We start from the raw sequence: 25,499 nt of genomic DNA, 5'->3' as shown, positions 1-25,499 counted from the left end.
CGGGATCATGCTACCTGCTCTCTGCTCAATTCACAGAGTTGTTGGGGGAAAAGACAGTGAGGAAATTAATGTAAAGCCACCTTGGAAAAGATAAGGCGCTCTAACAAGAGTATTTTATTTAGCCCTATACATCTCCCCTGAACTCATTAGCCGCCGAGTCAAGGGCACAGATGCCAAACCAGGCCAGAAATTATCCGGTGATGACTCCTGAAGATCATGAAACATATTTCCTTGTGTCTCCAGCATGACCTTCAAAAGTTTGCCCCGTAACTAAGCACCAGAGGATTCTACAGAGCCACGCCCTTGCTTGGGTAGGCTTATGGGCCATGACAAGAAAGTCTCGATGTAGTTGTTATATTTTAAAAAGACAACCCCTCTTAGCCAGGATGATCAAACATCCTTCCAAACGCCAAGGCTCCGGATGGAATAAATGCAAGCGGGGGCCAGGTCGAAGACGCTGGCATGACTGGGGAGGGTGCACTAGAAAGCGTGAAAGCACTCATCCGAAATATGCATCCCTAGGCTACGGCTCTTGGTCTCGCGGGATACGTTTGAGAAGCTGACCTACTCCCTCATTGCACGGAGCCCCTGCATTATTAGACCTGCCCAGGGCCCTGGGGGGACCCAGAGGCAGAGAGAACACTTCCTTTCCCCCACAGGAAGGGGGGCAGAAACATAGGCCGCTGGGGCCTGGCAGTCGGTCGCAGTGTTTACTGAGAAGGAGGAAGGGGACAAACGCATCCTGATGTCATAGGGATTTGGAGCTGGAAGGCACCACGGGGATTAGCCATCGAGCTCACCGACCTGCCAACTGTTTGCTTTTATGGGGGTACCATTTGTTTCGGTTGATGCTCTTTTTCCCCTCAAATGAAATCTTATGCGGAGGGTACATTTGGAAAGAGATCGAGGCTGGCCACCCAGGTGGAAGTCGGGAGGGCTGTCTCTCTCCCCTGCACAGATGAGGAAGAGAGGCTCGGGGACAAGATGGGTCTTTCTCGGGTCGCACAGTTAACAGCGGACTTGACACTAACCCCAGGTCCATGAACTCTCTGTCCAGTGCTCTTCGAACCTACCACAGTGAGCATGTGGAATACACAAGACACAACTCCCCTGTGTTCTCTGGCCCATCACCAACCGGCTATCTGCTGAGACACAGACTTTCTGTCTTCATTTTCTTCCATTCTAAGCTACTAATCACCTACCAGCTGCCATGCCAACAGATGAAAAGTATCTCATATTTTTATGGTTTCTATAGTATGCAGGCACTGATGCAGAATACCCAACAGCACCACTTTGGTGACAAGAGACACAAATTCACAAGGGCTTCAGCAAGGAAAGATCACCTGATGGCTTGTGTACCTGTACCAGCTAGGGACTCAATCTACAATTTCAGGGCCCCGTGTCTCTTTTCTTCCACCCCTCTCCCCCCATCTCCTCATCTCCCCTCTCTATCTTTTTTTCTCTCTCTCTCTCTCCATCTGTCTTCTCCGTTCCCTTCATTTCATTTTGTGCCCAGACACTTACCTCATGGTGGCATAGTGGCTGCCAACACTCCAGGCTTCCATCCCCATGGCTCCAGGAAGAGAGGTTCCATCCTCCAAGTGATTCCTACAGAAACCCTGGGCCCAAGTTGATTGGCACAAACCTGACCATCTTCCCATCCCTGGGCCAACTTCTGTGGCCAAGGGGACTGGAAATGCTGTCCCCCATGCGTGGGACATTCCCATGCCATCCCCTGGCACTGGGGTGAGGCTGGCTCCAGCCAGAGCACACGGAGGTCAAGTGGAGGGAGGTTGGCTCCCAGGGGATGTGATTTTACTGCTACGACGAAAAGCAAAGGCAAAGTCGGAACAGGCAAACAGTGTTACATATTACAATCTATCTTCTGTGCTAAATTCTTAAGAAAATGTCAGGATATCAGAGAGATCATTTATTTAAAGAAAACGGAAATGCAATGTTTAATTTTCAATGTAATCCTTCAAAGAATTAAATAAGAATCAAAAAGCCAAATTCCAGAGATGTTCATAATCACGCTATTTAAATAGTAAAACAACGGTCCTACCACGGCTGGACGTTTAGTTAAGTAAATCATGGTACATCCTGCTAATGCAACATTATGCGGCTTTTAAAGTGATAATTATGAGACTAGCAATGGGGAAAATGCCTCTGAGAGAAAGTAAAGTGAAACCATAAAACGAATCGTATCTCCGCTGCGTTACACGACTACCAAAATACTCGATGCTTGGGCGAACACTGGAAGGGGAGATACAAAAATGAGGAAACTTGCGTTTGTTGGCCTGGCAAGCTGGTGGATGATCTTGCATGTTCTCAGTAGCTCCGATAAGAAAAACATCTCAGATGAATGAATCCAGTATGAAGGAACCCTTCTCCTGGCTGGCGAGCTTGCTAGGAGGGCTCTGGCAGGCTCCACCCAGACCCTGTTCTCTCCCCACCAGAGCTCCCCTCTCCATCACCAGAAGGAGAAGCTGGGGCCTGGCACCATGCGTTAGCATGAAGGCAGGTAGGTCTGGAGGCCAGCCACAAAAAATGAGGTGTCCTTGTAAGTGGGTAGAACGTGACTGTGGGATGTGTGCTGGGTTGTGGAGTGTCCCCCCATTCGTACCCTTCCCAGAACCTCAGACTGTGACCATATTTGGAAATACAGTCATTGCAGAGGTAACCAGTTAGGATGAGGTCCTGCTGGGGTAGGGTGGGCCCTTAATCCAAGATGCCTGGTGTCCTCATGACCAAGAGATGCAGACGTGCAGGGAAGAAGCCCATGGGATGACAGACGCAGAGACGGAAGGGACACATCTGTAAGCCAAAGGATGCTAGCTGCCACCAGAAGCTGGAAGTTGCATGGAAGGATTCTTTCCTGCAAATTCCCGGGAAGCAGGACCCTGCCAACGCTTTGATTTCTGACTTCCAGAACCGGGAGACAATAAATTTCTGTTGCTTTAAGCACCCCCCCCCCCGCCCTCCCCCTGCCGCCATCCGTGGTTTTCTTAGCGGCCCCATGACACTAAAACAGGTGCAACATCCAGGAATTCAGACAGGTGGGGGCCCCTGTCAACTCTGCCAGAAGCCACTGGAAGGGGGCTCCCGGTTGGACCATAGAAGGGAGCTGGCAAGGCAGAGCCTGGTTCTGGGGAGGCTGGGTCGCCAGGCAGGTGAGCTTGCAACCTTCAGCTCTCTCACCACCTCCCTGGGGCAGGGGGACTGAGCACCTCCTCGGCGCTCCTGATGGACCTGATTCCAGGAAGGCGGGCAGGCGTGGCTGGGCCCCTGGGCTCTGCTCTCCATGTCCATTTCACCGGTCGGCTAGTGAGCTTCCCCAGGGCCTGGCTTACATCTTGTTAGACTGCAGGGTCCCGAGATGTCACAGGGAGCCGACACATGGCTGCAGTGGGTGAATGAGTGAAGGAAGTGGATGGATTGGCAGGTGCAGAGAGACGGGCTGGGGACAAGTGCCCTCCCCAAAGTAAAGGGTCAGCTCAATGAATGATAACCATTTGCCAGGATCTAGGCGCTTGCCTACCTCTCATTCAGTCTCCCCAAGGACACCAGGGGTGTCCATCGTTCCCCCTGAAAGACGATACGGCAGCTGCCTCGCCTAAAGCCACACAGTGAGCCACAAACCCTGGTAATAACACCCGGAGTGCCAACTCCAAGGCCCCCTTTGGTTCCTTTGTCCCTCGAGGCGCCATCCAGCTAGTCAGATGGGTCTTCCCCACCCTTGCTGTCACTGATGTGGAGTAGCTGAGCCCCTGGGTGTGGAACTAGACGGTCTGGGTTCAAACCTTGCCCTAGCCACTTCCGGAGTTCAGAGCCTGGCCCTGTTGGGAGACCTTTGCGAGCCCACTTTGCTCATCCATAGAATGGGATTCAAATGCATCTGCCTCACAGATTAAGTAATGTAGGGTAAGGAAAGTGCCTGCTGTACAGCACGTGATGAACACAGTTCTTCCAACATTAAAGCCACATCACTTTGGTCCTCATCAGCAACCTCCTTGTGTTCTCGACGGCCTGGCTCAAGCGAGGAGGGAGAAGAAAGGATAAATCAGAGGCTGTTCCCTTACTGCTTAGTAACGTCCAAAATCTGTTCCAAGCACCAGTCCTTAAAAGCCTGAGCTCTTGCCCCAGCCACGGTGCTGCTCTCTGAAAAATAATGTGAGCCACATACATCATTTTATGTCTTCTAACAACCACATTTAAAACACTGTAAAAGAAAAACAGATAAAATTCATTTTTCATTTTTATATTATTTTATATTACATTATAACATTTAACCCAATCTATCACAAAATAAGATCATCGCAACAGATAATCAATATAAACATTATTAATGAATCGTTTTATATCCTTCTTTTTTAATACTAAGTCACAGTCCATCTTAATTAGAATAAGCACATCCAAGCTACTCAACGGCCACATGCGGCTCGTGGCCACCATATTGGAGAGCACAGTTCTGGAGGCATAATCAACCTATTTTCAACCAAGCTGGAAGTATTGGAATTCTATCGCCACCTGAGAACCAGATGTGGGTCTCTTGTGTCTAAGAGGCGGAAGGGATGGTGTCATCCATGTAAACCAGCCCTGGCTGTGGCACAGACAGTGTCCTCTCCACCAGAGGCTGAAGGCTGGGTGGGGCTCTTCTGGAGAAGAGGAGAAGCCTGACCACGATGCCATTGACCTAGGACTAAAGTAGTGCCAACTGCTCGGTCCTCCCTCACTGTAGCCACAGCCACTGGAAGCCTCCATAAGCTTAGTTCTTACTCTGTAGTCAACAGCAACTCCCCGTCAAGCTCTGCTCTGGTGGAGAAGGCTTTGGGACATGGGTCCCTCGGGAAACTCCACAAAAGCCAAGTCAAGAATGCTTTGGAACTTCATGGGCTTGGGTGGCAAGAGCCACGTTCCAAAACCACAGTTCTTAGCTCTTTGGGGGCCAGCCTGCTACATGCACATCACAGAACCCCAGGTCCCTGGGGTGCACAGATCCCCCAAGACCTTCCTGGCTGAATCCCCAGGGACCAGACCAGGGAGCCTGAATGGGCAAAACCATAGCAGGCAAATGCCAGCCGAGACTTAGCTCTGCCTCCCTGGGCTTGCAGAGGGAGGCTCGGCACCGAAGAAGAGCTCTCCTTTTGGCATCAGGCAGCCCTGGGATTGAATCTTGGGCATCCCACTGACCAGTTGCGTGACCTTGGGTAGCTTGGTTGGTCTGCAAGCTCCTCATTTTCTGTACGCGGGAGGCTGGAGATGGCACCAACATTTCAAGGCAGGTCCTGGGGGTGAAATGAGCTGCAGGTGAAAGGGCCCAGCACAGCATCCAGCCCATCGCACTCATTCACTGCAGGATGCCTGGTGCTTTGCAAGCATCAGAGAGACCATGGAGCATGGCATTAACACACAAACACGACATTCAGACTGAGTTCAAATCCCCATTCCACCATTCATAGCTGTGACGCTTGGGACAAACCACTCAACCTCTCAGAGTCTCCATTTCTGCCTCAGCAGAGCGGGAATAGGGTACCTATCCACAAGGGGATGAGCCAACATACATAAATGTGCTCGTAATGTTGGCTGGCTCTTGATAAGAACCACGTGTCTGGTAACAGCACGTCATCACTGCGGTCATGAAATGGAACGTTAGCTCACTGGGCTCTAGTGGTCATTCTAGACAGCAAGGACTGAGACCTGGAGAAGCTGGGTGGTCGGGCCCAGGGTCACAGCTAGTTAGTGAGTAGAACCGTACAGATTTGGGCCCCAGTCTCGTGATGCCTGGACCACATCTATTCTCAGAATCGCACATGAATTACAAAGCGTTGCTGTTCCAGTGACATCACAGGCGCAAAAACATCTGTAGGCACAGCAACCCCACGTCTTTGAACCTGGGGATACATGAAACACCCCCCTTTCCTTCCTCAGAATTGTGTGTTATTATCGTGTTCTTACACGGACTGAATCCAGTGAGTCCAATCAAGGTATAAATTTACTTTTTTCCCACCAACGTCTTTCAACTCTGCTGGACTAGAGCTCCCTGGCCCAACCCTGGATAACAGTGGGTGCATCCCCAGGTTTTTCTAGGCATTTTAGGTACTGGAATGACCACCCCTTCGTATGTATGATGTTTTTAATGCAGATGTTTAAAGGCCCCCTATAGAGATGGGTGCCCCCAACCCTGAATTGATGCAGCCCCCTTGCTGGGATGCAAATCTTAGATAACAGAGCTAAGCATGGGTTTAAGCATCTACTAGTCCATTTGGCCAGATACCTTTGTGCACTGTGCGACCTGTACAACTGTACTTGGTGACCCTAAGAGCAGTCTCACTCCAGGCACTTAAAAGATCAATCCAATTTCAAACTTTCCTTTGTCATTCACTTTGACCTTTGTTCTTTCCCTAATTTGTAGCCAGACCATGAATTCAGCTTCCCATAAAGGAGTGGGAAGCATGGTCTGTGATTTCTCTCAATAGCTACTTCTCAGGCTCCTCCAGGGCTGGGTGGGGATTGGAGATAGCCTGAAAGGATAAATCTTTATTTGACTGGGGCTGCTGTGATGTGGCCATAATTGGAGACCATTTGTCACTGCAGTATGACCAGGGCTGGCCTGACTAACTCAGTCTCCTGATGACCTTTATTGCTCCCTCTGAGCCCCTCACAGCCTTGGTCCACTGGGCTTGGCTGGCTCAGGTGGTCAGCTCTTTGGGACTGGGTCTTTGCAAGACACTTCTCAAGACGCTAGGTAACTTGACCCCCTACCCCAAGTTCTGGAAATGGGGGCTTCCCTCCTCCTCTTCGTGCTCACTGGCCGCCCAGCCAGCCTCCCCCTCTGTGTTTCACCAGCTGAGAGTGGGCTCGGCAAAGTCCAGGACTCAGGTGCGATCCTCCCAAGCGTCGTCTTGGTACCAGAGGCTCTGGTGCCAGCAGCCCCAGGGGTCAGTATGGCTGTGGGGCACAGGAATGGGGCTCTTACAGACAGCCATGCCCCCCACCCACACAGCAGTTCTCATGAAGCCTCCCTCCCTTGGATTCTACACGCTGGCCCAGGAGGAGAATGGCACCAGATGGCCCCTCCTCTCTGGTCAATACCTTTTTGAGCGTCTCCCCTTCTCTAACATACCCTGGAGGTGGGTGACGATGCCCCAGGACCGGTTTCACTGTCTCTTAGGAAGCTCTGCCTGTGTGGTGTGGCCTCATGTTGTCTTAGAAGCTGGGCGAGGGGCGCCTGGGTGGCGCAGTCGGTTAAGCGTCCGACTTCAGCCAGGTCACGATCTCGCGGTCCGTGAGTTCGAGCCCCGCGTCGGGCTCTGGGCTGATGGCTCAGAGCCTGGAGCCTGGTTTCCGATTCTGTGTCTCCCTCTCTCTCTGCCCCTCCCCCGTTCATGCTCTGTCTCTCTCTGTCCCAAAAATAAATAAACGTTGAAAAAAAAAATTAAAAAAAAAAAAAAAAAGCTGGGCGAGTGTTCTCTATTGATCTCAGTTCTGGGACTTCCACTGTGGCTCCCAGACCCACCAACACCAATGTCCTGTTCCCCATCGTGCTGTTGCTTTTAGTCTCCATTGTAGAATTTGAACTACTAAAATACCGTGTTCTATGTAAGGGGAACCAAGGCTCTGTACCAGTTTAATTTATCCTGAAAGACAAGAGGTGATGTCCTCTCCAATGAGCTTATGATCACCGTTATCACGTCTACAACACAAATATGGCAATATCGAGAGTCCTGGGCTGCCACTGCTTAAGAAGTTGCCTTATGGACCCGGCTACTTTGGTCAAAGCCAGGATCATGTTCTCACTGCCCCAGGATTCAACACGCTAAAGTCTACTCTACTCTTTTTCTCAGCCATTGTCCAAACACCTCCACACGTATGCCTCTACTCTCAGTGTACCTCCCGTGTCCCCCCTCCGTCTTTCTTTGATCAACTTTCCTTCACTGGATCTGTCTGCCCGTCTGTGTGTATGTGTGCGTGTGTGTGTGTGGGGGGGGTATTTATTCTTAAAATGTGGGGAAAAAAAAAGAAATGTGTTTAAGAACATCCGAACAATCTAACCTAAACCATGACGATAATTGGTAGTAATGTGGTGATGGTGATAATGATGCTGACGGTGGGGGTGGTGACGGTGGGGGTCTGTGCAGAGCTTGCTGCATGTCACTTGGTGCTGACCCCTTCCCCGGGATTATTCCATTCACCTCTTGAGGCAGACACTATGATGAGCCCCACTTGAGAGCTGAGGCACACGGTCATTAGAAAATCTCCCTAAGGTCATGCAGCCAATACCGAGTACCGAAAAGCTCTGAAATTCTTTGGCTTTATGGAAGAAAGTAGGAAAAGAAAATTCCTGAATTCCCTTCTAAGAATCCTTGGGACCTTGATAAGAGCCCCTGCCCCTGGAATGTGTAGGGCAGTGTCAGCAGGCCATTCCTACTGGGGGTCACAGGTAGAAAAGGAGGAGCAGGTGACCAGAGAGCAGCGAGAGAGGTAGGAACCCTAGGACGCTGGTGCAAAGGTGGAACGGCAGGAGGCCAGCTGCCGGGGGAGGCAGTTGGGGCCACCAGCCTCCCTGGAGGGGATTTGGCCCTTTCCAAACATTCGTTGCAAATGCCTCCTGTACAGGTAGCATCTAGCTGGCAGCTTCCCAGAGGGTCCCTCTGAGGAGTCACTGCGTGGGCAGGTAATCTCAGTCCCTGTCATCAGCCACCGTACTTTACTGGACTGGGAGCTTCCAGCAAAGCCCGCAGCTTGACACTCTGACTGGACAACTTCGCACACCCAGAAGTAGGAGACAAAAAATGGCGACTTCCCACGGCTCCGATCGGCCGTCCGTATCCCTAGTCAGCGGAGTCCTGGCTCTGGCATCCCTAAGTGGATTTAGGCACTCCACCAGACTGCTGTCCCCATCACGAAAAAGTCATACCCGACGCGGTCAAGAGACGGACGGCAAGCCAGTAAACCAACAGCCCCAAAGTCAGCAAGATCATAATTTGAAAATTATAACGTCGCCCCCGCTCAGTCTATTTCACACACTTCCAATTGATCTGTTTAATCTCTTATCTGTAACCATGAAGTTGTATTTCCCTCTTAATAGGCCTACAAATGTTATAGATGAATAGTTCAATAGCAGGCCGGGTGGGAAGCAGCAGGCATACTGAAAAGGGACATTAGCTCCCCGCACCCACCGCCAGCGCTGCCAGACCCCCTCCGTGCCCAGAATCTCAATCATCTCTGCCTCCGTCTGGCCAAATGGCTGGAGACACGCAGCCTACACACCCCAGAGAGGAAAGTGTGCGTGTGTGTGTGTGTGTGTGTGTGTGTGTGTGTGGTGGAGGGGTGTTCAAGCAGAGTGAGGGTTGGGAGGGAGAGGGCTCTCCCCACTGGACTCCATCCCAGGGGGTTACCCCCTGCAGTCAGGTCCCCCCAGCCCTGTTCTCTTTCTGTTGTCAGGAAACGGAGCTGGTCTCCCACTGCCTGAAGTCTTCCATGGCTCCCCACTGACTAGAGGATGTGGTCCCAAGCCCTGAATTTGCATTGTGTTCAAGAACTTTTGTCACTTCCCCCCTACTTCCCATCTCAGACTCACCAACCCCTGCCACTCGCTCAGATTCCTTCACTGCTATTCCCTGCTTCTGTCCCCCCCCCCCACTGCCTCGGTGCCCTCTCTCCTCCTTTCTTTCCCTGGATGACTCCACTCCACCTCCACAGCCAGTGCAGGTAGCAGCCTCCCCCAGGAAGGCTTCCTGAACTGCGGGTATGACCCACGGGTCGTAGCTCCCAAAAAGATATGTGAATGTGACCTGATGGGAAAGGGAGTTTTGTAGAGGTAATTAGGAGTCTTGAGATGAGATCATCTTGCCCCGGGACCAGCCCTAGACGTAGTGTTGGGTCTCTTTGTAAAAAAAAAGGCAGGAGACGTGAGACAGACACACAGAGAAGGAGTCCATGTGAAGACGGAAGCAGAGATTTGAGTGACGTGTCTTCATTTTTCTTAATTTTTTTAATGTTTATTTATTTTTGAGACAGAGAGAGACAAAGCATGAGCAGGGGAGGGGCAGAGAGAGAGGGAGACACAGAATCCGAAGCAGGCTCCAGGCTCCGAGCTGTCTCCACAGAGCCCGACGTGGGGCTCGAACCCACGAATCGTGAGATCATGACCTGAGCCGAAGTCGGACGCTCAACCGACTGAGCCACCCAGGCGCCCCGGAGTGACGTGTCTTCAAGCCAAGGGGCACCAAGGATGCCAGCAACACCAGAGGCTGGAAGAGGCTAGAAGGACCCTCCCGAGGACCTTCAGAGGGCACGTCCACCTGTTCACACCTTGATTTCAAACTTCTGGCTCCAGAACTGTGGGAGAATAAATGGCTTTTGTCTTGAAGGCCCGCAGATTGTGGCAGTTTGTTCCGGCCACCCCAGGAAGCTCCTACCCCATCCAGGCTGGGTGAGGCCCCAGTGCACACACCACACACCCCAGACCCCAGCTGACCTCTGACGTGGCCCCCATACTGATGTCACATACTGCAGCCCGTGCTCACTAGGCTGTCACCTCTGTGTGTCCTGCCCAGTTCTGAGCCTGGGACGTGCCGGGGATACAACGCACAGCTATTGTGTCCTAGAACAAAACGCAACAGGCTGCAGCAGGCACCTGCAGGTCCCAGGTGCTAAAGGGGCCCCTGCCCCCCCCAGGCCCCTCCAGCCGTGGGTCAGGACCCCAAGCCTTGCAAGGGTGGCAAGGGCAGCTTACCCTCTGACAAACCCTCAGCCCGCAGCTCCCACTACCGGCCTCCAGCAGCAACTTCACACACATTTATTCCCAAACGACAAACCCCACAAATCCGTGCCCCCGGCAAGACCTCCCCTCGTCATGACTTTCTCGGGAGGGGTCCTCCTACTCCCCAGCCTCTGGGGACAATCCAGGTCCAACTGAGGAAGCAAGCGGATTCTCTGGAAGTGGCAACAGGTGGAAAGAATAACGCACGGTAAAAACAGAGGCGACAAGTATCTATCACGCATCCCCCACGTGTGGGGGGTGGAGTGAGGTGCTGGAAGTCCTGCCATCGGTCCCCTGAGTGAGTCCCCACCAGGAGAGCACAAGCACTCATCCCTCAGAGTTTACTGGTGCCTTCTCTGCCTCGTTAGGGAGGTGCCAGCCTGGAGCCCCAGAGTCCCAGCTGTCACAATGGCATCTCATTCACTGGCTGGTTCCTGTTCACTATGTTCTGCTCTGGTCTGATCCCCAGCGAGCATCCCTGATGCTGGAGAGACTCAGCCTGCCGATGGGCACCAGCAGGGCACCTCTGGGTGCACCCCCCTCTCTATAGCCTGTCGCTCACCCCACAATGCATCACGGGTTTCTACGGCCGTCCGCTGCAAGCCCTGGTGTCACCGTCACCCACCCGCCATATACCAGACACTGTGCTGAGCCACGTGCAGCCAGCAGCAGCAGCTCAGATGCTGGCTGTGCCCTCGGGAGGACAGCTTGGAGAAAGACTGAAGCCCCAAAGCCTCTGCAGTTCTCAGGGGTCAGCGGGGACCTCAGCCTTCAGAGGGACACTCCACTCAGGAAAGGTTCCGGAGAGGGGTGGAAAGTTGAGTCCACTATTACTGGAGAGGTGCATGAGAGGCGAGCAGGTGGACAGGTAGAGAACACCTCCAGGCTCTGAAGGAAGCACGGGATATGGGGCAAGGAAGCCAGAGCCCAGGGTCCTGGCTGCAGGTCAGATCAGGGGCTGGAGGACTCCCGGCTGCCTGGGTTCACCTCCCAGCCCTGCCACCTACCCAGGGTCTAGCTTGTCTCCGATTTCTGCAACCCAGTTTCTCGCCTGTACAAATGCCGAGAAATACAGGATTGAATGAAGGGCCTGGGAACTAGCACCCACTTCCGATGTCAGCCCGGTCATTCCTATGTTAGAGGTCAGGTTTGGGATTTGGGCCTTTTTCCTGCGGGGGAAGGGCAATTGCAGCCTGATTGTGTTAGTGGGACCTGAGAGAGGCTGTGGAATGGTTAGTCAGATGGAGAGAGGCTGGGGGTGCGGAGACTGCTAAGTGATCCGCGGAGAGGTGAGGAGGGAAAACACTTCGCGACAGGGGAGGAAGAACAGGGGTCACAGAGAAGACACTGTCGGGATCTACAGAACTTGAACCTGGTGGGTTAGCTTCGAGGGCAGGGAATCCGTAGGTGGGCCCACCTTTAGTCCCTAAGCGATGGGACCATGGGAAGGAAGAAGGAAATGAAGAGGGGTTAAGGAAGTTTAAAAGGAAGGAAGAGGAGAGATGGGAAATTCAGGTTTTGTCTTGGTGCTGACTTAGAGCTTGGCAGGAAGGACATCTTCCTGGGAGGCAGGAACTTTCTGGAAGCCAGGGGGACAGGACGTTGGGAAAGAGCTGGAATCCCAGACCCAGGTTCCAAAGTCATCCTCATCTAGCAAAGAGACACGGGAATCAGAGTGATCTTCGGGAGCCTTCTTTTTAAAGCACATGGAAGGACGACCCTGTTAGGAATGTTTTTGTCTAGCCACAGAAAGTCAGGGCAAACTGTACTTAAAAATTAAGTACTTTTGGGGTGCCTGGGTGGCACAGTCAGTTGAGCATCTGACTTCAGCTTGGGTCATGATCTCACAGTTGCTGAGTGCGAACCCTGCATCAGGCCCGCTGCTGTCAGTGCTGAGCCCACGTCAGATCCTCTGTCCCCCTCTGCCCCCTGTCCTGCTCATGCTCTCTCAAAAACGAATAAACATTTATTTATTTTTTTTCAACATTTTTATTTATTTTTGGGACACAGAGAGACAAAGCATGAATGGGGGAGGGGTAGAGAGAGAGGGAGACACAGAATCGGAAACAGGCTCCAGGCTCTGAGCCATCAGCCCAGAGCCCGACGCGGGGCTCGAACTCACGGACCGCGAGACCGTGACCCGGCTGAAGTCGGACGCCCAACCGACTGCGCCACCCAGGCGCCCCAATAAACATTTATTTTTAAAAACCTAGGGACATTAGGGGCGCCTGGGTGGCTCAGTCAGTTAAGCATCCGACTTCGGCTCAGGTCATGATCTCACAGTTCGTGGGTTTAAGCCCCACATCGGGCTCTGTGCTGATGGCTCAGAGCTTGGAGCCTGCTTCAGATTCTGTGTCTTCCTCTCTCTCTGTCCCTCCCCTGCTCACACTGTCTCTCTCTTTCTCTCAAAAATAAATAAAACATTAAAAAATTTGTAAAAAAAGCTAGGGGCTTTACAGCAGCTCTATCAATAATAGCCAAATTATGGCAAGAGCCCAAATCTCCATCGACTGATGAGTGTATAAAGATGTGGTTTATATATACAATGGAATATTACTCAGCAATTAAAAAGAATGAAATCTTGCCATTGGCAACCACATGGATGGAACTAGAGTGTATCATGCACTAAGTGAAATAAGTCAATCAGAAAGGCAGATATCATATGATTTCACTCATATGTGGAATTTGAGAAACTCAACAGATGAACATGGGGGAAGGGAAGGAAAAATAAGATAAAACCAGAGAGGGAGGCAAACCATAAGAGACTCGTAAATACAGAGAACGAACTGAGGGTTGCTGGGGGGCGGTGGGTGGGGAGAGGGGCTAAATGTGTGATGGGCATTAAGGAGGGCACCTGTTGGGATGAGCACTGGGTGTCATATGTAAGAGGAGAATCACTGGGCTCTACTCCTGAAGCCAAGACTACACTGTATGTTAACTAACTTTAATTTAAATACTAAATAAATAAATAAATAAATAAATAAATAAATAAAAATTAGGTGCTTCTTTTTTCCAAAAAACAAGAAGCTGGAGGTAGGAGCCACTGGTGCTGGTCCAGCAGCTCACTGACGTCAGGTCTGGTGTCTCTGTGATGCTCTTGGTTTTTTTTGTCATGGTCCCAAGGGACGTGCCAACACTCTAGGCTTCAGACCTGCATCCAAGGCAAGAACCACACGGTGATGCTGTTGGCCTCTGCCCGCTCTTCCAGGAAAACCCCCGGAGGATGTGGATATATGTTCACCTCTCCCCACTCTGTCACCTGGCCACCACCTGTAACATTAAGGAAGCCTGGAGAGTGACAGCATCTTATCTCTGCCAGGACATGTGCTAGGGATCAAGGGGAGGGCTGGCATTGGCTTGGCCATGTCAGGGTCCCCCATAAAGGGCAACAGGAAAGCAAGCAGGAGAAATGGAGACTGAGAATACAGTGTTTCAGAAACCAAGGAAGGAAGGTGCTTAAGATGGGGAGAGAGTTTGGGAGCATTAATTTCTTCAGATGCAGGAAAGACAGTAGTGAAACAAAACCCTGGGGGTCCCAGGTCTAGAAGAGAAGAGGACCATGAACAGGGGGATTGGTGGTGAAAAAGTGGAAGACGCAGGAATATTCCAACACGAGAACAAGCTTGGCACTTGGCAGGGCACCGAATGGCATCTTGAGGAGAAGGAACTTGCGTGTCTGTGATGAGAGATGGAATATAAGGGGGCAGTGGGAGAACGACATGCATCTGGGCTGAGGTCAGTGGGGCGGCCAGCCTCGGAAAGAGAGGTCACTGCTGCAGGAAGGAGGGGAGAAGAGGAGGAGCAAAGCTGGAGACGTTTTCAGAAAGGAGTTGAGTTAGAGCCACTCTCTCTCTGCTCAGGAACACCGGGGCCGTGTTCACTTGGAGAGGATGCCAGCACACACAGGTGGGCCTGTAGGTCCCTGTGCTGAATGAGGCCTGTGAGAGGCTGTGGAAGGCCAGCCTGCTTTGGGGCGGTTCCCCACTACTTAGATTGTCTGTGCCTCAGTGCCCTCTCAGGGCCCACTTAGAAACATGGGCGCCACAGGAGCCCCTCTCTGTATGTTTATTGCATATAAAAGAACTTTGTCGTGTTTATTATGTATACAAGAACTCTGTCCCTTCTGAATGCAGACTTGTTGAACATGACATATTTCTTTGAGAAAAAAAGAAAGGAAGGCAGGAAGAAAAAGGGAAAGGACAGAGGGAGGGACAGAAGGAAGGAGGGAGGAGAGAGAACATATCTTAAATGGTCCCTGAGCATCCTGGCCCCTGAGCTGAATGAGGATGGTGAAGATGCAGTGATGGCTGGACCACATCAGCAGCTACCTTTCCTTGAGCACCTGGCCATACAGCTTGCAACAATCCCACAAGAGAAATCCCACTGTGATGCCATTTCATGGGTAGTGGATTTGAGGAACAAACAGGTCAGGTCTCTTGCTCACTGTTTTCCGGCTGGTAAGTGGCACATCCAAACCTGAACCCAGACAATCTAAGACCAGAGACCGTCATTTCGTTGCTTAAAGTAAACAACACGAGGGCTGGGATTCAGGTAAACTTTAGGGTTAGGTTCAACCACAGTGAATATGCAGAAATGTTAGTCTATGGGGTCTGGGATCTTGGGGGGAATCTGATCCAGTCCATCTCCCCACTCCAGACACAGCCAGTTTCTGACTTTAATCAGCATCTAATTTAGTGAGAAATTTTATCAGGAATGGATGCTGAATTTTGTCAAATTCTTTCTTCTGAATCTTTCAAGATTATCGTATGGATTTTCTCCTCTATTCTGTTAATGTAACGAATTATATTGATTGGTTTTTTAATGTTAACCTAACCTTGCAATCCTGGAATAATCCTATTCAGTCATAATGTTTAAAGTCTTTTAAAATATATTGGATTTGGAGTGCCTGGGTGGTTCAGTAGGTTAAGCATCCGACTTTGGCTCAGCTCATGATCTCGCAATCTGTGAGTTCAAGCCCCGCGTCAGGCTCCGTGCTGACAGCTCAGAGCCTGGAGCCTGCTTTGGATTCTGTGTCTCCCCCTCTCTCTGCCCTTCTCCACTCCTGCTCTATCTCTCTTTCTCTCTCTCTCAAAAATAAGTAAACATTAAAAATTTTTTAAATTTACTGGATTCTATTTTCTAATATTTTCTTATGGATATTTAAATAGGTACAAAGGATATTTTGCAGTTTTCTTTTGTGGGAACACCTGTGGCAGGTCTGGAGGTCAGGATATTGTGGATGTAATAGAAGTTACTTTTATTTCTCTCTGTTTTCTAAAAACACTTTATCTATAGTCTGTATTATTTCTTCAATAAGTGGATGGTAGAATTCACTTCTGAAGCCACTTCAGTGTGGAGATTTGAGGAAAAGTTTTTGAATATGAATTTAATATGTACGATAAATATGGGCAATTTAGATTCATAAGTTGTGTTTTTATTTTATTTTTTTAATGTTTGTTTATGAGAAAGAGAGAGAGAGAGAGAGTGGGGGAGGGGCAGAGAGAGAGAGGAAGACAGAGAATCTGAAGCAGGCTCCAGGCTCTGAGCCATCAGCACAGAGTCCGACACAGGGCTCGAACTCACGAACTGTGAAATCATGATCTGAGCCACAGCTGGACACTTAACCAACTGAGCCACCCAGATGCCCATTAGTCATGTTTTTAGATGAAGTTCTCCATCCCACCTAAGTTATTAAAATTATTGGCATAAATTTGTTCATAATATCTCATCCTCTTAATGTCTATAGGATCTGTAATAATGTCTCTCCCCTTATTAAATTTTCATTCTTTTTTTTTTTTTTCAACGTTTATTTATTTTTGGGACAGAGAGACAGAGCATGAACGGGGGAGGGGCAGAGAGAGAGGGAGACACAGAATCGGAAACAGGCTCCAGGCTCTGAGCCATCAGCCCAGAGCCCGACGCGGGGCTCGAACTCACGGACCGCAAGATCGTGACCTGGCTGAAGTCGGACGCTTAACCGACTGCACCACCCAGGCGCCCCTAAATTTTCATTCTTATATAAACAATTTGTGTTTTCTCCCTTCCCCCCTTTTCTCCTGAAGTGGGTCACTTAATGGTTTATTCTTTTCAAAATACCATTTTTAATTTTGTTGATTTTTCTTTATTTTGATTCCCATTCTTATTTTCATTACTTTCCTTTGTCTATTTTCTTTGGGTTTTCTTTTCTCTTCTTTGTCTCTCTTCTTAATGTAGAAGCTTAGCCATTGATTTTAAACCTGTCTTGTTTTCTAGTACAAGCATTTTGAAAGCTTTAAATTTTCCTGTACATACTACTTTCACAGCATCCCACAAGCTGTGACATATTATGTTTTTATTATCACTCAAGTAAAAATATTTTCTGATTTCATTTGGGGCTTCTTCTTTGACCCATGAGTGTACTTAGAAGTATGTAGTTTAATTCTCACATACTTAAGGATTTTCCATTCAATCCTTCTGTTATCACTTTCTGATTTCATGCCATGGTAATCACAGAATATACTTTGTCTTATTCCAATATCCTGATATTTACTGAGATGCCTTCTAAGACCCCAGCATCTCTCTAGCTTAGTGAATATTCCTCAGGTAAGCTTGAAAAGAATGTGGTTTTGTAGTTTTGAGGTGGTATTCTATCAATGCCAGCTAGGTTCAAATGGTTGGTAGTGTTGTTTAAATCTGGAGCATATGTGTTAAATTTTTGTCTATTTGTTCTCTTGATGACTAGGAGACTGGTGTTGCTGTTTCTATCTCAATTTGTCTATTTTTCCTTTGGGTCCTGGCAATTTTGCGTCATGCATTTTGGAACTGTTATTAGCTGCATATACATTTAGGATTGTTCTGTGTTCTCGGTAAACTGTTCCCTTTACCATTGTGTTTGTACCTCTTTACATCTAGAAAAATGATTTTTGGTTGCCTACTTTTTCTGATATTACTATACCCATGCTAGCTGTATTGTGCTTAGTGTTTGCATAGGATATCATTTTTCATCTTTTTACTGTCACCTTGTTTATGTCTTAGTATTTTAAGTGTGTTTTTCTATAAAAAGCATACCAGTAAGTCTTGCTTTTTTATTCTATTTGGTGATCTCTCTTTTAGTCCGTTTACATTTAATAAAATTTTGTTGAGATTTTGGGTTTAACTCTACCACCTTGGCATGTGGTTTTTATTTAGCCTATTTGTTTTTTGCTTCTCACCTCTTTCTTACTTTTCTTTTTTAGTTAATTACATATGTTTCAGTATTTCATTTTACTTACTTATCAATTTTTAGCTATACCTGTTTTGTGTTATGTTTTAATGATTAGTTGGAGATTACAGAGTTCATTTTTTTAATTTTTTAATGTTTATTTATTCTTGAGAAAGAGTGGAGGAGGGGCAGGGAGAAAGGGAGACACAGAATTGGAAGCAGGCTCCAGGCTCTGAGCTGTCAGCACAGAGCCTAGCACGGGGCTTGAACCCATGAAGAGCGAGATCATGACCTGAGCTGAAGTTGGACGCTTAACCAACTGAGCCACCCAGGCGCCCCCAGAGTTCATTTTTAAGATGGCACGTTGTACCTTCAAAACTATTAGACTCTTCAAGAACCGTGTTAAGAATCTTACAGTGGTGTGATTCTAGTTACCCCATTACTCTATGTGATTCTGTTTTTCCATATTTTACTTGTGCACATGCTCTAAGTCCCAAAATAAGTTATAAGAATTTTTAAGAATTAAGAAATTTAAACTCTATGTATATATTTACTAAACAAAGGAAGGCATCTAGCACTGACCCAGATATCTATCCTTTCTGGACTCTGTCCTCCCTTCCTGCAGTTCTACTGTTATATCTGGAATCTTTTTTCTTTGGTCTGACAACTTTTTTTTTTTTTTTAATCAGGTCTTGTAATTTAGTTGCCAATTAATCTGCTGGCAGTAAATCTTCTCAGGTCTGTCTCCCTGAAAGCACCTTGAGTTGGTTTTTGTATTTGGAAACTTCGATTCTGTACATACAATTCTAGTTGGTAGGTTTTTGTTTATTTTTCTTCCACGTTAAAGGCTGTTAAACTGTCTTCTGGCCTCCATTGTTTCTAGTGAGAAATCAGCCACAATTTGTATTTTTCCTTTGTATACAATGTTTTCTCTATCTGTTTTTATAAAATTTTCTCTTTATCCTTGGCTTTCATTAGTTTAAATTTGATCTATGTAAGTGTTTTTCATTCTAATTATTGTTTGTATTTCACTGAGCTTCCTGAATCTGTGAGAAACATTGATGTCTTTCATCAATATTGGGAAAGTTCTCAACTATTATCTCTTTGATTATTTCTTCTGCCCCATTTCCTCTCTTCTGTCCTCCTGGGCACAAAACCCATGTATTTTAGATCATTTCATACTATCCACAGATTTTGAAAAGCCCTCCCCCCCCCCACCCTTTTTTTTTCTCTTTGAGTTTCAGTTTGGGTATTTTCTATTGATCTGTCTTCAATTTTATGATTCATTTCCCTGTTGAGTCCAGTCTTAGTCTCATCTAATTAATTCTTCGTTTCTGATATACTTTAAATTTATAACATTTCAGCTTGATTTTTTTTATAGCTTCCATGTTGCTGAAGGAAGATCCCTATCTCTCCACTGTTTAATAAACTTTTTATTTTGAAATGAATTCAGATTTACAGAAGAATTGCAAAGAGTATATGTAAGGTTTCTGTATACTGATCCAGTTTTCCTAAATGCAGGCCAGCTACCTATAACCACACCCATTTATTTATGTTTTTATCTACGACTGCTTTTACACCACAGTGAAAAGGTCAAGCAGTTATGACAGAGACCACCTGGCTGGCAAAGCTCAAAATATTTACTATCTAGCCTTTTAAAGAAAAAGATGGCCAACCCCTGCTCTAAGGTTAAAATATTACATAACCATTAGTTTGAACCATTAATCAAAAGTAATAAATTAGCATTGGTACAGCACTGTTAACTATACCACAGACTATTAAAATACAGATTTTTCCTTAGATTTCACCAGTTTTTCCACTTACATCCTTTTTCTGATTTAGAATCCAATCTAGCATGAAGCATTACATTTAAAAATTATGTCTCTTTAGTTTCCTCCACTCAGTGAAAGTTTCATGATCTTTCCTTGTCTTTCAGGACCTTGAAACTTTTTTTTAATGTTTATTTATTTTTGAAAGAGAGAGACAGAGTGTGAGTGGGGGAAGGGCAGAAAGAGAGGAAGACACAGACTCTGAAGCAGGCTCCAGGCTCTGAGCTGTCAGCACAGAGCCCGACACAGGGCTCGAACTCACGAACCGCGAGATCATGACCTGAGCCAAAGTCGGATGCTTAACCGACTGAGCCACCCAGGTGCCCAGGACCTTGAAACTTTTAAAGAGCACTGGTCGGGTATTTTGTATAATATCCCTCAGTGGGATTTATATGACATTTTTTATAATTAGACTCAGGTTGTGGATTTTGGAGAAGAATTCTGCAGAGATGAAGTGTGTTCTCATCACAACGTACGAGGGGACACGTGACAGCAACGTTGCTTGTTATGAGTAATATTAATCTTGACCACTTGGTTAAGGCGGTACCTGCCAATTACTCCAATGCAAAGTTATGACTTTTTCCTTCTCATACTCGATTCTTTGGAAGTGAGTCACTAAATCAAGCACATATTCAAGAGGTCTAGACTTAGACTAGACTTCTTCCTGGAGGAAGAAGTAAAAATAGAATCTGTGGACATTTATAAAAACCGCCATAGCAATAAACAAATATTTTGGAGGAGATACTTTGAGGCTATGCAAATAACCTGTTTCTCCTTATGTTTACCCACTAATTTTAGCATGCACAGGGGACCATGCCTACAGTAATAATGGATATGGTCTTCTAGTGATGATTTTTCCACTTCCCTTATCCTACACTTATTAATAGGACATTTCACTATTGGTTTTTATTTAACTCGCTTGTCAAACTCTTACACTGGATCTTTTATTATGCTTTATCATCATTTTTAAGTATCATAATATCAACACCTGTTTCCTCTGTGACTTTACTTCCATTACCTATTTCTTGTCTTCACCAAGGTCACGTTTTATTGCTTTTTCATGTCTTGAAATGTTATTGGGTGTCAAGCATTTGGTAGAAAACAACAGAACCAACTGGTGCACACAATATTTATCATCATTTGTGAGTGCACACCCTCTTATGTCAGGCCACTGGAGGGGGGCAATTTGATCTGTAGTTCAAGTAATATCAGGCTTTGTTGCACCTCTACTTTGTAGTTTAGTTTACTGCTGGCTCAAAAAATATATATGTTCAAAGTAGGGTCAGGTCTTTCTTTCCTCCAGGGCTTGGGTTCCGAGCACAAGAAAGACTGCTGCAATCTCTGTAATTTATAATCAAGAACAAGGTTTCCCAACTGTGGGAAATCTCTCTCCGATTCCCAGCCTGGTGACAGCTTCGTGGGTTCTGGAGAGTTCTCTTTGCTCTCCAGTCCTACCCCGGGTTTTGAGCAGCTTGGGAGATCTCCCTCTGATGAGTTTTCCTTAGCAGCTCAAAGGTGTCCAGAGGGCTTTGGATGGACTGTTTTCAGGTCTCCGGCCTTGCCCCAACCCTACCTTCAGAAGAAAGCCCCTTTGAACTTGGGCAAAGTCCCCACACACTTCAGATGTGGGTCACAGCTTCTAAAAGAACCCAACCAAGGACTGTGGGTCAGTGCAGGCTCCCTCAGTGATGGGCGTTCAGAACTCTAACCTGCGTTACCAGCCCACCCAGGGCCATTGAAAATGTGCTCAGGTTCCAACTGGTTTACCTTAGCCCCATCCAGGTTAGAGGACAACCTCTAACCTGCCAGGAAAGAGGGCAACCATGAGTCTCTTCTCTCCTCTGAAGGGCTTACCGCTTTCTGCTGCTTGGTCTGGTTATTTTCTTTGCATCCTCAGCCATATGATGAGTTCAGAAAAACAACGATTTTGTAGCGTATGCAACTTGTTTTGGTTGCTGGTGCGAAAGCAAAGGCTTCCTGCCACTGTCTACGCGGTAACCAGGAGTAGACCTCGCGTCTGCATGTGATTTAATTTAAGGAATGAGTCTTGTTTAAAAAATGTTTGAAAACTTTAAGTTTAGCCCAACTCTCCTGGTGAATAGATGGGGAAATCTGGCAGAGGCCAGGCTAGAACTCACCCCAAAACCAGGGTGTGGGGGTGCATCTTGCTGACAATGGTCTCTCCCATCTACACCACCACCACCACAAGAGCCATTTGTCAGACACCCACGTTGGGGCAGGTATGAACTAGTTACTCACAGGCATTGTCTCATTTTATTTCCACAGCAGCTATTTGAGGTAAGTACTATTATACACACCCATTTTACAGATGAGGAAACCAAGCCTCAGGGCTGTGCACCTTTCCCAAAGAGTAAATCCAAGGCCTTGCACCCAAGTCCGTTTGGTCCTATGGTTGACACTCTTGCCCTCCATGACACAACCGTACAGCCACTCGACTATCCTCACTTGGTAGGATAGGGCTTGGTAGGCCCGGAACCCTGTAGCTGAGTCAGCATCCTTCTGGCCTACGTCTCCACCTTGGGTCTGCTCATCTCTTTGGCCCTTCCTTTTACAGCCAGAATGGAGGCCAAGCATAGCATCCTATATAAACATGTGGAATGTCCCCTTTGGGTGGCTCTGACGGTGTCACCACACCACAGACTCAGGCTCTGCCAGGTGGACCAAGGGACGGGTGACCTCAAGCCAAAGCAGCTGGAGCTTGGGTCTTACCTTGGCACACAGGGCTGGAAAGAGTCCTTCCCCAGAAGGCCATAGTGCCATCATGTCGAAGGAGGCTCTTGGGCAGGCATATGGAGCCCATCACTTCTAGGGCCAAATTGGAGAAGCCCATTAGCGCGCCATTTGTGCGATCTGGATGTGCAAAGCAAGAACACCAGAGAGATTAAAGACACCAGCATATCATGGCAAGGACCGAGGCCGCATCCATTTGTTTGCCTCTTATCTGCAGCGAGGGAAAGGAGGGAAAATGTCACTAGGATTGCTCAGGAGGGTGAGTGATTTCACAGACGTGGAGACCAAAAGATACCAATACACCAACGGCTGTATAAATCGATGTGCAGAAACAGACCGCTCTTCATCAGAGGGCTCTAATGAGGTGTGGATGTTATCTGTGCTCCACAGCCTGGTTCGGGGCGAAGCGTCAGCCCAGGCAGGCAGACGGGGGTTTAGATCCAGCTCTGCCGGCTCCTCCCCTCGGAGCCCCAAGTCAGTCCCCTAAGTACCCTCTCTGGACTTGTTTGTAAAGTGCGTGTGAACCAAACCACAGAGCGTCTTTGGACTCTGCGAGTTGCGGGCAGTCTTGGGGCAAGAGGAGCCCCGGCTGGGCCGGCGATGCAGAGGAGGGGTCTGCCTCCGGGAGCACGTGCAGTGGGCAGCATGCCAAACAGGAAGGTGGTTCCTTTGAGGGCCACTCAATGTCTTGTCCGTGTGTCTGTCTCAGCACCCACTTGAGGGCCCAGCGTGGAGCTATTGCTGAGCGAATCCTTGTTGGAATGAAGGCCAGGCCCAAACTCACACCTGCAGGAGGGCCACACCAGGAGACAAAGTGAACACCAGCCATCGTGGCTCAGACCTGCCAGCCTCAACCAAGGAAACACGGGCCCAACAGGCCGGGGCAGCCGCCGTCCATTTCCATAATCAAATGTTTATGTACCATTTCCTCCTGCCCTTTCTGCTCTCCTCTCGTCTGTTGCTTCTATTTGAGCAGAGCGTGTTCAAACATCCCCTTTTGCCCTGTTGGGGACAAAAAGTGCCTGTAATGTTGGTGTAACATTTCGGAGAATGAATGCCACATTTGTGTCTATTTGCCGATCGGAATATCGATTTCTTCTTGAAATGAAATGTCACATCCAGGAGATTCAAGACGTAGTGTAGGTAAGGGAAAAAGCCAAGCTTGACAGGTCTGTCTCTGGGCAGCTCTTACGAGGGCTTAGGGTGCTGCCTCCCTCTGTGTGTTGACCGGTCTCCAGTATCAGACTCGGGGAAAGACGGATCCCAGGCGTCCTGTTCCTGGTGTGATTCCTCCACTGGCAGCCCAGGGCTATTTGGAACATAAAACAGCGGCGTTTGTTGTGGCCTATTTGGTATGCCAGGCATCAGCAGCCACGTCCCGCTGTCACTGGATAAACACTGTTACCCCATAGGACACTGACAGATAAAACGCAACGGCTCCGGATCATCTTCAAGATTAAAGCCCGGCTCCCCTCCTTGGACAGGAGAATCCGCGGCAATGAACTGACAGGTACCAGCTGGCGCATATCAAAATGGACGAAGAGCGGAGCTGTGCCGGCTGAACGCAGCTGACGCAGTTGGGCCAGAGGCAAGTACAGAGCAAGCAGACGTCTCTTCACCTGGGCTTCTCCTTAAGCGTTGAGGACAGCCACGTGTCCCAGGCAAGGAGGACGCGCACAGACGTGGCCGTGCGCTTTGGCCAGTGTCACCCAGAAGTGTTCCCGCACAGTGGCTCTGTTCTAGAAAGAACTCAGCCCCCCTGAGGTGCGGAGGACCAGAGGACTCCCCATCCTTCCTTCCATCTCTCAGGGCAGCTGTGAGCAGGTGCAACACTTTGTGTGCTAACATAGCCAGGCTACAGGTGTCCTCCTGGCAACGAATCTAGGAAAAGACCCAGGGGTGCCTGGGGGACTCAGTCGGTTGAGCGTCCGACTTTGGCTCAGGTCATGATCTCGTAGTTGGTGAGTTTGAGCCCCGTGTTAGGCTCTGTGCTGACAGCTCGGAGCCTGGAGCCCGCTTCGGATTCTGTGTCTCCGTCTCTCTCTCTGCCCCTCCCCCACTCATGCTCGCGCGCGCTCTCTCTCTCTCTCTCTCTCAAAAATAAATAAACACTACAAAATTTTAAAGAAAAGACCCAATGTCTGCTTTCCTTTAGGGATCCTCATCTAATTTTTCATTCATACACAGGCATTTTTTTCAGCACCTACTTCAGACATGATGCTACACAGGAGATTCAAAAGCGAACAGAACTGAATGGCCCCTGCCCCCATGTCCTATTTCGATGGGTACAACAGAAGACTCCCAAAAACAATTCAAAAGATAGGGCACCAAAATAGCCCTCTGCTAGTTAGAATAGTGAGTGCCATCAAGGAAACAAACACAGAGATAAGAAATAAGGAGTCAAGGGGGGGCCTGGGTGGCTCAGTCGGTTAAGCGTCCGACTTCGGCTCAGGTCATGATCTCACGGTTCGTGGGTTCGAGCCCCACATCGGGCTCTGGGCTGACAGCTCAGAGCCTGGAGCTGCTTCGGATTCTGTGTCTCCTTCTCTCTGTCTGCCCCTCCCTGCTCACGCTCTGTCTCTCTCTCCTTCAAAAATAAATAAACCTTAAAAAAAATTTTTTTTAAAGAAATAAGGAGTCAAATCAGAATTCCATCACAAATCAGAGCTGGCAAAAGATTGGTGGGCAGAGGCTGCACCCTGGGGTTTGAGAAAACATGAGAGGATACCATGTAGAAACAAAGGGGCAATGAACAGCAGGCTCTGTGGGACCCGAGGTAAGTCACTGAGACAGGTGACCACCTCCCAGAGCTCACGCTCTTCCCAAGTTTCACTCATGTCTCTGCCTACACAGGACACTGGGGACGTCACCAGACATGCCACAGGCTTCTCTTTTCCCGTGTTCCGTGTTCCGTACAGGGCATCACGTGTGGTCCAGGCAGGAGATGTGAGCTTCAGCCCCTTTCCCCTGCCCA

Source organism: Lynx rufus, unplaced genomic scaffold, assembly GCF_022079265.1.
Source record: "Lynx rufus isolate CCGP_SWC_20201006 ecotype Redwood Valley unplaced genomic scaffold, mLynRuf1.p SCAF_2, whole genome shotgun sequence".
Lineage (NCBI taxonomy): Eukaryota > Metazoa > Chordata > Mammalia > Carnivora > Felidae > Lynx > Lynx rufus.
This window is presented reverse-complemented; position numbering follows the sequence as displayed.